This window comes from Notamacropus eugenii, chromosome 3, assembly GCF_028372415.1.
Source record: "Notamacropus eugenii isolate mMacEug1 chromosome 3, mMacEug1.pri_v2, whole genome shotgun sequence".
NCBI lineage: Eukaryota > Metazoa > Chordata > Mammalia > Diprotodontia > Macropodidae > Notamacropus > Notamacropus eugenii.
The window spans coordinates 118505243-118515601 of record NC_092874.1 but is presented as its reverse complement, the minus strand read 5'-3'; the positions used below and the strand labels follow the sequence as shown (position 1 = coordinate 118515601).

General features: G+C 40.8%; 1 pseudogene; it reads right to left on the bottom strand.

Moving 5' to 3' along the window:
• Window positions 1–961: 961 nt before the first annotated feature.
• LOC140531885 (mitochondrial carrier homolog 1-like) lies at window positions 962–1925 on the bottom strand (annotated as a pseudogene).
• Between the last annotated feature and the right edge of the window lie 8434 nt (window positions 1926–10359).

The window sequence follows — 10359 nt, the reverse complement described above, 5'->3', positions numbered from 1 at the left end:
TAAGGGGTCAAGAAAGCTATCTGGCCCTACAGGACAAAAGAGAAGACGGAGACAAGGGCAGGGAGGGAGGATAGAGGAGAGAGCAGATAGGTCACAGGGGCAATTAGAAAGCTCGGGTTTGGGGGGGGGAGGGGATAAAAGGGGAGAAAATTTGTAACCCAAAATTGTGTGAAAATAAATGTTAAAAGTTAAATTAAAAAAAAAAACTTCTTAGGACTAGAGAATTATAGATTTGAGCAAGAAAGGACCTTGGGGAGATCTTGTCCAACTTCCTCATTTTACAAAGGTAAAGTGACCTCCAAAGGCATACTGGGGGACGAGAGCAGAGCTGGCCTTCAGTCTCAAGTCTTTGGACCTCCAAATCCAGAGCTCTTTCTCCTATGTTGTGATTTCTTAAACCTCATCCTGCTTCATCCTCAGAAAAATCATCTGAGGTAAATTGTGAAGATATTATTATCTCCATTATGCGGATGCAGAAGTCAAGATACAGAGAAGATAAAGGACTGGCTGAGTGTAATATAGCTAGGAAACAGAAAGGGAGGAGGAATTAGAACTTAGATCTTCCAACTCCAAACCTAGCACTATTTCCATCATAGCACAGTAAGCAACCCTAAATATTTTTACCTCTTATTTGCACTCTGATTTCCACCCTCCTTGCCCTTGTATGCATGATAAGCATTATTTATAACCTGTCCTAGTCTAGTGGGGAGAGTTCTCTGATATTATTCCCAAGTTACTAGGAAGTTGTTTATGAAACTCATTTTAACAGGTGATGCTTTAGGAAGGAAGGAAATATACTAGTAAGTGCCTATTATGTGCTTAGCACTTTTTCTTATCTTATTTGATCTTTTTTAAAAAAAATCCAAATCTCATTGTATTATACATTCAGTTCTCTTAGAAGGTAGCCCAATGATCAGACCCTTACTGTGGCTGGTCAGAGATGGTGTATTTGTTATTATAGTCAAATTATTCTGATGTAATTGATGGATACACTTGATGCTGCTGAGATTTGGTGGAAAAGCAGACTTGATCCTTGGAAAAACTGACCCTGCATGCTAAGATATCTCCAATAATGAATCTAGAACTTGAACAGAGGGGAATAGGGAGGGAGGCCAACCAGCAACCCACAGTTACTCATAGCCATGAGGTCACCAACCAAGAGGAAAGTGTAGGTCAGCAAGCTAAATGCAATCCCTATTACAAATTGCTAATGCTTTACCAAAACTGTCATCCACCAGGTAGGCATTGATGAAGTGACCCAGGAGGTTACAGCCTCACAAGAAAACCACATCTCTCAAGAGGTGAGGTATCAAGCCCACATGGAACACTAGAAGCCCTTCTTTTCTGAAAATCTTCCCACCAGAGCTTAGCACACCACCGAGTGGAGCATATTCAAAGCCTTCCTGGGACTGGGCACTCTGTATTTGGCCTCTTGCCACATGAACTAGACCATATAGTGCATTCTGTACACACCTGCATCCATCTCACAGGAAGTTTCTTTCATCATTTTCCTCAGTGATGTCTCCACATCATCCTTGTTGGATATATGTTCTACTTTTTCCAAAGGCAAGGCCTTTTTCATGCTGCCCCAGGGCATGGTAGAAAGACCACTAGACATAAGCCTTGGACTCAGACCTCAGAACAGTCCCTTTGCTTGTACGATGTATCTGGCCCAAGTGAAGAAATTGGGTGAGTAGAAGACCTTCCTCCCCAGTACATTGGTTCCTAGCAGTGGGAGACAGTGGGTCATGACCAATCTGGATGAGCAGCTTCACACAGAAGAGTGGGTGGCTCAGTGCCATCCTGTAGCCCCTCAATGCCAGAAACCGGCCCTCCGTGGCCATGGAGGTATCCTTAGTTCCCAGGGCTACCAGGGTTGCTAGAGCCTCCACCTCCACACCCTGGGAGGAAGGCTGGGGTGCCATAGGACATGAGGCCTCCAGACCCCAGCTCCAGCAGGGCTCCCAGCTCAGGTACCAGATGCAGCCTCATTTGATCTTCAGAGGTTAAATAATAATAACTAACATTTATACAGCACCTATGATGTGACAGATACTGTACTAAGTGCTTTATAATTATTATCCCATCTGATTATCTCGATAACCCTGGGAGGTAGGTGCTATTATTATACGTAAGGAAATTTTGGTAGATAGAGGTTAAGTGACTTGTTGGGAATCATGTAGCCAGTAAGTGTATAAGCTCAGGCCTTCCTGACTCCAGGCCAAGGACTCTATCCACTGTACCACCTAGCTGTCTCTGGTGGGAGGGCAGAGGGAACCATAGTTCTTCATTGGATGAAGACCAGATAATTTCCTCTGTACAAAAGAGACTTGGGGTCTGATTCTGGGAAGCACAGTCTCCCCCGGGAATCCCCTTCAATGGCAAAGACTACTCCTGGGATACAGTGGTTCATGGCCATCCTGCAGTACCTTTTACTTTAGGGAGTGATGGAGGATTCATTGTCTCCCTTAACCCTCCACATACTCTCATTTAGAGCCCTGATCTAAAGGCATGTTACAGAGTTGGTGTCAGATTCTGATTAACTGAAGGTAGAATATACAAAAATATACAGCTCTAGGCTTGAGTTGGAGAAAAATAAGGACAGAGAGCTTTTTCTCTTGACTTTAGTTTCTCATCCCCATAGAAACTATCCCCAAGACTCAGAGTTAGAAACTAGAAGCTCATTTATTCTCCTGGGCACCAGAGGGATTTTTCTTTAGTTACAAGAACCAGTATTGGGGGAAAGAATTTCTGGGTTCTTTTTGCCTTTTAAGGTGAGTTCACTGCCTTGCTATGCCTCAGTTTCCCCACATATAAAACAGGTTACTTATTTCTCTTAGATGTAAAAAAAGCATTTGTTAAATCATTACTGTGTTCTGGGGATACAAATGGTAAAAGAGCTCATGTTATAGGTGGGAGAAACAACATACATAGGAGAGTTTGGCCGCAGAGCAGATGGAAAGGCTCAGTGGTCCTTAGGGTGTAGTTGCCCTGCAGATAGGTAGACCAAGGATTTCTCTGGGTCTACGCTCTTGGGAAAGGAAGGTTTTGGTGACAACTGGGTGGGTAAGATTTGGGCATGGGACACCTGGGGAGGGCAAAGATGTGAAGACTCAATAAAGTGAATGAATGTCCTTTGGAACTGAAAAAAATTAAGTAGAATATGTATATATATGTGTGTGTATATGTACATATACATGTATATGTATATATACATATATATGTGTATATGTGTATACATATACCCATATACATATACATATATATGTATATATATTTATGGGAAAAAAGCCCAGTACTGAAGTCAGGAGATGTCACTTAAATGGGACCTAAAAGGGCTTCTGCTCTGAGACCACAGAGGGGCACTGTTGTCTCAGAAAACCCTTATGTACGTTTTCGCAGGCAGGGTGTGGCACCTCCCTATGGGCACAGGGTCATCTCTTATAAGGCGGTTTGCAACATAAATCAGTAGTGAGAAGAAAGAAACACTTTCCGAATTCTTCCTTTCTCCCTTCCTTCCTTCCCCACCTCCCTTCTCTCTCTCTCTATCCTTCCTCCTTCCTTCTAATCCTTTGCTCCCTTTACCTTCCTTATCTCTCTCCTTGCCTCTAAGCCCATTTTCTCCATCTCATCCTTCAGTTCCTTCTATGTTCCCATACTTTCATAGCATTTTACAGATCTTGGAAGTCTCACTCTTTCACAAATCCCTCTCTTGGCAAGGATAAATGATACCAATGGGGGCCCCTAGGATTCCTAGACCCAGAATGTTCTCTTAGTTATAGAGGGAATGAAATTCCTTCAGTGGGCTTCTATGTGTCACATAAAGGCCTTTTACTCCTGTAGAAGCACCCTCCTTCACTTTTCTAAGTAACCTTTTAATCTATGTATTCTTACCTCGCCATGACAATAGTGTTAATTCACAGTTATATAATGAGTCAAGGTCTACAAAGCAACTTTCCTCACAATAGCTCATTGAGGGAGGTCATGAAAGTCTTATCCATTCTCATTTTGCAGATGTAGAAACTAATTCTCTGATCACATAAGTGACTTGCTCACTGTCAGTATCAGGATTCAGGCATAGGTCTTTTCTGACTCTAAGACTTGTGTTCTCTCAGCATCAACAGGAGCTGGAGTCTCCTGTGAATCTTCTGAATTCAGCAGATTCGGGCTCTCTGGGAGTGTCACAGGCAATGATTAGAACATGAAAACTTGCCCTGTGAGAATATGGGAACACAGACTCATACAGGTACCACTCATCCACACACCTGGAGCCATTTTTCCCCCGACCAATGCAAAGACAGTAGATCTAAGGCACAAAGATGACAAATATGAGATCATAAAAGCTCAGTCACTACTCACAGAGAAGTGTAATGGAGCCAGTGCTGGATGAGGGGTCAGAATGCTAGCTAGAATTCATGTACGGCGTTAAGATCTGCAAAGTGCTTTCCGTATGTTGGCTCATTTGGTCCTCATGAGAGACTTAAGTCATAGTACCATTTTGTCCATTTACTAGCTGTGTGATCCTGGCTGTGGACAGCTAGGTGGCACAATGGATAGAGCTCCGGACTTGAAGACAAGAAAACCTGAGTTCAAATCCTTCCACAGTGTAAATCATGTAATCTCTCTCAACCTCAGTGTCCTCATCTGTAAAATGGGGATAATAATAGCTCCCACCTCCTGGATTTGTAGTGAGGATGAAATGAGATGATATCTGTAAAGTACTTTGCACATAATTGATAATATAAGTGACTTATCCTTTCCAAGCCAGGGATAATGCCTTGTCATGTTTATGTGCCATGGTTGTTCTGACGAGCAACCTCTGTATACACAAAGGTCTACAAACTATAAGGAGGCATACAAATATAAGGCATCATCATCATCACCACCAATAGCTAGAAATAATAGAATAACTGCATTTAGGTAGCTATCTTGAAGGGTTACAAAGCGCTTTACAAATGTTATTTAATTTGATCTTTATAGCACTCTTGAGTGGTAGGGACAATTATTATCCTCATTTTACAGATGAGGAGACTGAGGCATAGAGAGGTTAAGTAACTTGCCCTGTGTCACATGGCTGGTAAGTATCTGAGGCTGGATTTGAACTCAGTTCTTCCTGACTTCAGGCCCAGTGCTCTATACTGCTCTGCTTCTAATTATTTTTTTTATTACTCTTCTGTGTCCACCATTGTATTATTATATGTTATAAGGGATACAAATGAAGTCTACAGCATTGTTTTCATAATTTTATTTGAGAGGCAAAATATACCTCTATGAAATAGCCAGAGCATAATACAGGGGAGAATGTCATTGGAATACATGAAAGGTGATTTATGAAAAATGTCTAAGATTTCATATAATCTAAGCCTACATTCCCTTGGACTGGTCCCTTTTCATATCTGTGCCTGTGCTTCTCCATCTGCCTTCCCAGAGGTCCCTGCATATGAATAGTGAGAGGAGGAGCATGGAATACACCGATATTTTTGGATGGATGTGAGATGGTAGAAATTTGAGTCCCTGATAGAGCACAAGGTCAGCCCATGGAGACTCATCCCGTGTGTAAGCTGCTGGACCCACGGGGGCACAGTGCCCATAGGGAGCTGGCCTGGGGGAGCCAGGAGGACGGCTCAGGCTTCCTCTTTCCAGCTCTGGCCAGCCAGTTGGCAGGCCGTGCTCTGGCTGAGCTGTACATAGGCTGGCAAAGGCAATTAGGTGAGAGGTGCCCATTCTTTTATGTTGTAATTAGTGGAGGCCGCTCGTTAATTCAGAATGAGTTTGTCTTTCTGCCTTTGTTCAGAGATGGGCCAAATATCTCAGAATAATGTTGGTTATAATATGTCCTCTAAAGGCATATGGAGGCTGACTTATTGTGGGGGACCAGGTTGTTTTGGGGATCTGAGGAGGCTGAGCTGTTAGTCTGGGGATAGAAAAAGAGAAGAGAGCCCTCTCCCCTGTAAACCTGGGTCAGAATTGCCTGAGTATCCAGAGCTCTTCCATTCTGAGCATCACTCCATTTTGTTTACACATATATGTTTGTATTCTCCCAATAGTGCTTTCAAAGCAAATAGGACATGCCACGGTGTCTTTCTCAGGCAACCTGGTTGGAGAAACATTGTACTGTGTTATGCAGAATTGCCTAACTCTGAAACTGAGTAGAAAGGTTATGGTTCCTGTCAGGAGCAGGGACCTTGGCAAATCAGCTTTTGCTCTGTCCCCTATACCAGGTTCCTCACTCCCTGAAACCTATATCAACCTTATGTGCTGTTTGTTCAAGGAGGCCTTATCTCTTTCATTGAGACTCCCCTGATGGGGAACTCAATAAAGCCTTTTGTTGTTGTACAGTTGTTTTTTTCATTCATGTTCAACTCTTCCTTTGGAGTCTTCTTGGCAAAGATACTGGAGTGGTTTACCATTTCCTTCTTAAGCTCATTTTACAGATGAGGAAACTGAGGCAAGCAGAATTAAGTGACTTAACCAACTAGTAAATGTCTGAGGCCAGATTTGAACTCATGTTATCCTGATTTCAGGGCTGGCACTCCATCTACTGTGCCACCTCGATGTCCTTATTTGGACCAAATTCCACTTCTTGGTCAGTCTGTTGTTCCTGGAAAACATGCCTGTGGCATGAAGGACATGAGAAACTTTGTGGGTTTCATGTCTTTTGACTTAAATTCCTATCTAGAAACTTCAGGAAATCTCTCCATTGGGGAATCCAAAAAGTCAACATTAATTTCTTCATTTGTAACATGATCTCCATAGTATATCTTAAGAAGGTTTATTGATGAGGAAAGTAAAGCAGTGAATATACTATTTCTATGTCAAGGAAATTATGTAGCAGAGCACAATGGTGCATGGGGAGACTGAAACTGGAGGATCTCTTGACCTCAGGAGTTCTAAGCTACAATGCGATAAGCTGACTGAGTTCATGTTAAGTCTGGCACCAATATGATGAGCCCTCAAGAGTGAGTGTTTAAGGAGGGGGGCAAACTGGCCCACAAGGGAAACCAGGGAGATTAAAGTTTCTGTTCTTGATCATCACTGTGGTCAGGCCTGCAAGTGGGCTACTATACTTCCCACCTGGGAGAGATAGGGAGATTCACGAAACAACTACATCAGCAAAACCCAAGTAAATTATTGTTGTTGGTCAGTGTTTCAGTCCTGTATGACTCTTTGTGACCTCATTTGGGGTTTTCTTGGCAAAGATCCTTGAGTGGTTTGCCATTTCCTTCTCCAGTTCATTTTACAGATGAGGAGACTGAGGCTAACAGGGTTAGGTGACTCGTCCAGAGTCACACAGCTAGCAAGTGTCTGAGGCTGGATTTGAACTTAGGATAATGAGTCTACTTGACTCCAGGTCAGGCATTCTAGCCACTGTGCCCCCTAGATGTCAGGAGTAAATTATATGAGCTCCAAATCCCAAATCTTCTCATAAAAAGTATTTCACAGGGTCAAATATGGCCTTAGCAAAAAGAATCTCATTGGGCCATGGAATCATAGATTTATAGCTGAAAGTGCCCTTAGCCTAATCATCTCATTTTAAGGATGAGGAAACTAAGCTCTAGAGAGGAACTTTTTCATACTGGGATCTCTTGAATTCCAATGGCATCTCTTCTAGTCAGTCTTCTCTGAATTGCTCAAGATACCCATAAATTGTAGGGAGAAAAAAATTATTTCCTTATTCAGTTGTTGGTTATAAGTTCCTCCTGGAGAACTTACAACTCTAGCAATAAAGACTATACTTAGTTTCTTTTTAATCAAATGCTTAAGTACCAGATTAATGACTAAATGGCATTTTATCTGTGGGAAGGAAAAGTCTTGGAAGTTTTAGTGGATTGTAAATTCAACCTGAATCAACAGTGTGATATGGCAAGAGAAAAGCAAATTCAGTCTTAGATCACATTAGTAGAAGTAAAGTGTCTAGAATGAGACACTATACTCTACTCTGGTTAGATTCTATTTGCAATACTGGGCTCAGGATCACATTTATTAATAAATGAGAGTATCCAGAAGAGGGGGATGAAGTGAGAAGACTTGAAACCAAGCAAATTTAGGGTCCATTGAAGGAACTGGGGGTGTCTATCCTGGAGAAGGGAAGGGGAAATGAATAAACATTTATTAAGTACCTATTCTGGGAGCAGCTGGGTGGCGCAGTGGATAGAGCACTGGGTCTGGAGTTAGGAAGACTCATCTTCATGAGTTCAAAATTGGCCTGAAATACTTACTAGCTGTGTGACCTTGGGCAAGTCATTTAACCTTGTTTGCCTCAGTTTCCTCATCTGTTGAATGAACTGGAGAAGGATGTAGCAAACCATTCCAGGATCTTTGCCAAGAAAACCTAGAACAGGGTCATGAAGAGTCAGACATGACTGAAACAACTCAACAACAAAAACACACCTACTATATGTGAGAAACTGTGCTAAGCACTTTACAGATATTACCTTGATCTACACATCAACACTATGAAGTAGGCCCTGTCATTACCTCCATTTTACAGCTGAGGAAATGGAAGTGGAAAAAGATAAGTGTCTGAGGCTGGATTTGAAATTAAGTCTTTCTGACTCCCAGCCCAGCACTCCATCTGCTGCACCACTTATCTTAGAATTAAGGTTGTAATCTAGGTAATAGATTAGATACTACGTAATCTAGGAATATATAAAGTATGCAGGACCATGAAGTAACCCTAATTCCAACTCTCAAAATTACTATCTTCAACAGGCTGTTATATGAAAGAGAGATTAGATTTATTTTTTTCTTTGTCACCAGAGAGGAGAATTAAGGGTAATGAATGAAAATTATAGAGATATTAATATAATGAATGAAATTAAGATTTCAGGTTAGTAAGAAGGCACTTCTCTTTCCTTTGAGGTCAAAGACAGAGGAAAGATTGTTTGAGAACGAGATGAAAGATTGAGGACTAATCTTTGATTTTATGTGAAAAATCTGTATCTTTTTTCATCTTCCTTCTTCCTATGACATAATCCATCTTCATCCCTTTAGTGCTCAATGGCATTCTTTATTTAACTTCTAAGAAAATTTTTTCCTAGTCCCTCCCCACCTTTGATTTTTTTTAACATCTTTTATATATGCCTTTAGAGATCCATGAGAAACTGTGAGGGGTCAGTTTGGTTCCCTTCATGCTCTTTTCTTCTTATGCTTAAACTCTTTTCTTCTTTTAAAAATACATTTTCATTGATATATTTTCTTTTTACATCATCTACATTTTCTAGCGTACTCTTCTCTTTTACCGTTCCTAAAGAGACATCCCTTACAATAAAAGAAAGTAAAAAGAAGAGAATAAAGTTCAGCAAAACTAACCAATATATCAAACATTTCTGACATACCCAGTCTTCCACATGCATGATCCCCCACCTCTGCAAAGAATTGGAGAAATGGAACAGATTAGGTATGCAAACCCAAGAAGCAATTGAATGCAGTGGCACAGCATTTGATAAACCCAAGATCTCCACTTACTGGGGTAGGGACTCACTGATTTAACAAAAATTGTGGTGAAAGTAGAAAGCAGTGTGCAGAAATTAGAGTTAGATCCAAATCTCACACAATATACCTCAACAAGCTCCAAATGAATATGTCTTGTTATAAAATATCATAACATAAACAAATTAAGGAACAGGGAAGGAGATACCTTTCACAACTGTAGATACGGGAAGAGTTCTTAACCAAATAGTCAATAGAAAGGATCATGGGAGGTAAAATGGATAATTTTGATTACAGAAAATTGAAAAGGTTTTGCACAAACAGAATCAATGCAATTAAAATTAGAAGGGAAATAAATGAAGAAATTTTAGTAGCAGATATATCCAAGAATATTTTGGTATTCAAGACATATAAAGAATTGATACAAATATAGAAGAGACAGAGGCAATTCTGGATAGATAAATGGACAAAGGACATGAAAAATAGTTTTCAAAAGAATAAAGGCAAGTTATATAATCATATAAAAGTACTTCACTAATAATAAGAGAAATTAAACTTTAAGAAACTCTGAGATTCCACCTCACATCTGTAAATTTTTTCTTTTTTAAGAGTTTATTTATTTATTTTTAGTTTTTGACATTCATTTCCACAAAATTTTGAGTTCCAAATTTTCTCTCCATCTCTCCCCTCTCCCCACCCCATAACGCCTTGTATTCTGATTACCCCTTCCCTCAATCCGCCTTCCCTTTGATCACACCCCTCCCTTCCCTTATCCCCGTCTCTTTTCTTGTAGGGCAAGATAGATTTCTATACCCCATTACCTGTATTTCTTATTTCCCAGTTATATACAAAAACAATTCTCAACATTCCTTTCTAATACTTTGAATTCCAACTTCTCTCCCTTCCTCCCTCCCCACCCAAGCAATT